The following is a 2267-nucleotide window of genomic DNA, read 5'->3' on the forward strand; positions in this document are numbered from 1 at the left end:
GAGGTGCGGTGGCGCGGTGGCTCCAAGGGCTGCGCTGTGCCAGATGGGCGGCTGGCCGGGCTGGGACCCGGGACGGCGTGGTGGGCAGGCGTCCCCTCTGAGCTCCCGGGCCGCGCCCCCCCGGGATTCCTGGGCCGCGCCTTGGGTTTGGAGACCCGCGCGCCCGGCGCTCACCGTGGGAAGCGCTGCCCCGCTCTCGCTCCTGCTCCTGCTCCGTCGTGCGCTCTGTCCCTGGCCCTGATGGCGGCCAAACTGCGGCTCCCTTTTGTCCATCTCTTTGCCGGGGATCCCTACGTCTGAGGCCAGCCCCTCCAGCCGCGCCTTGCTGGTCCCCTGGGAACTGGGCTGCCTGCGCGGCTCGGCCGAGGGAGAGCGGCGGGATGGGGGCGGCCTACCCCGGGGACCTGGGCTGGATGCGCGTCCAGGGTGCAGCTGCGTGTCTGAAGGTCAGGACTAGGAAACAGCGGGCTGTCTGGGCCCCAGGTGTTGGCGCCTCCACGTTTCCCCACAACCACCGGGAAAGTGAAGGGGGCAGTCCTGGGCGCTGCAGGGCACAAGGATAGTACGGCTGCCGCACCCTCCCTCTGGGACCCCTGACAGCAGGTCTGCCCAGGGCTGCTAGCCTCTTCAGCCAGAAGGCATTTCTGACGCCCGTGGGTAAGCCTCATGGTCCAGCTGATGGGGAAAGGGAGGACCAGAGAGGGAAAGGCACTGATCCAAGGTCACAGGGAGTGGCTGGCCAGTTCTCCAGCTCCCATCCTGCTGGAAGCCCTATTTACATATTCATCTGTAGCCCAGGGAGACGCCAGGGGGTTTTATTTGGGGAGGGGAAGACCAAGCTGGGAAGTCTCCCCAGCTTCCCCGGGGGCACCTGATAACAGCAGCAGGTGAGAGGCCTGTGCTGGCCTCCAGCCCCGCAGGAGCCTGACCGGTCAGTCTCAAGGACGCCTCGAGGTGAGCTCAGCAGGAATTCAGGTTGCTGTTTTGGAATCGAGGGGAGCAGAACTGTGGCTAGAAATCCCAACTCCGGGCTCTTCTATGGTGACTTTGCGTATGGACCATCTGCTCCCCCACAGCCACTGAGCCATTCCTCACCGTGTGGCCTGCAGGGTGTGGGCCCCACGGAGAGGCCACAGGAAAGGCACGTGGCCACTTCTCGGGTGGCTCAGCGTCCCTCCAGGTTTAGCACTGGCTGGAGAACCAGAGGCAGGCCACATCCCAGGGCATGCTTTCCCCCCTCGGTTTCGCCATCTGCAAAGGGAGCTGTGGGGCCTGAGGACGCTGGCCTCAGGGGGCACCTGGTGACCGCACCAGAGCCCTTTCCCGGGTATGGAGTGAGAGCCATTCTCTTTCAAGGAACGTCCACTTTCCTCCACACCGCTGCTGGGATCCAGCTAAGTCTACGCATGCCCAGGCCCTCTACCCCTCCTCTGAGTCACTGCGCCCCCACCTGCAGAGGGAGGGATCCTGGAATGAGGTGGGGTGGGTGGAAGGGGGCTGGCTCGTCCTCCTCTGGACTTCCCCTCTCTCTCAGTGAAAATCCCACCCAATTATCGCATTACTGGGACCTGGGCTGTGGGATGGGGTGGGGGCTGAGCCCGAGGCGGCAGGCTCCCACCTCTGCCTCCTCAGCTGTGGGGCCTGGGGATTAGAACGTGATGGGGAGCCCCCAGAGGCTGCTGGCTCTGCACACACAGAGGGGGTGGCCGTGCCCACCAGGAGGATGGCTGTCCCGCCAGCACGGGCTCTGCACAGAAGGGAGTGGGTGGCTCTGTCCCCTTGGTCTCTCCCCTGCCCTCACCTGCCAGGCCCCTCTCAGCCCCCTTTGCTGCTTGCTCATCCTCTTCAGCCCCCGCACTCTGCTGTGCCAGGCGGTGGAGAGGGGAGAGTGAGCTGGGCACCCTGAGTTCCTGCAGGGAGAGAGGGAGAGCTGAGCCCTGCCCGAGTCTGTGCCCAGGCGAGGGCTCCCAGCTCTGGGGGGGTTCCCTGAAGATGTGCCTCGCAGAGTGCCTTCCTTCGGGAGAGCTGCAGCCAGGGTGAGCTGTGCGGTGGCCACGCTGGCCTGGGGGCTCCGGACCTGGCCCTTTCCACATGCTGGTCTTGGAGGGGGCTCTTCCTTCGCCTCCACCTGCAGTCTTTGTGAGCCTTGGCCCCTAAAAGCCGACAGGGGTGCAGAGAGGAAGGGCAGCAGGCACCCCCAGATGGCAGGCAGGGCCTTGGAGGAAGGCTGGCGTGGTGGGATTGCTGCCTGAGTCCGTCCGATGGTG

The sequence above is a fragment of the Equus quagga genome, chromosome 7, assembly GCF_021613505.1.
Source record: "Equus quagga isolate Etosha38 chromosome 7, UCLA_HA_Equagga_1.0, whole genome shotgun sequence".
Classification (NCBI taxonomy): domain Eukaryota; kingdom Metazoa; phylum Chordata; class Mammalia; order Perissodactyla; family Equidae; genus Equus; species Equus quagga.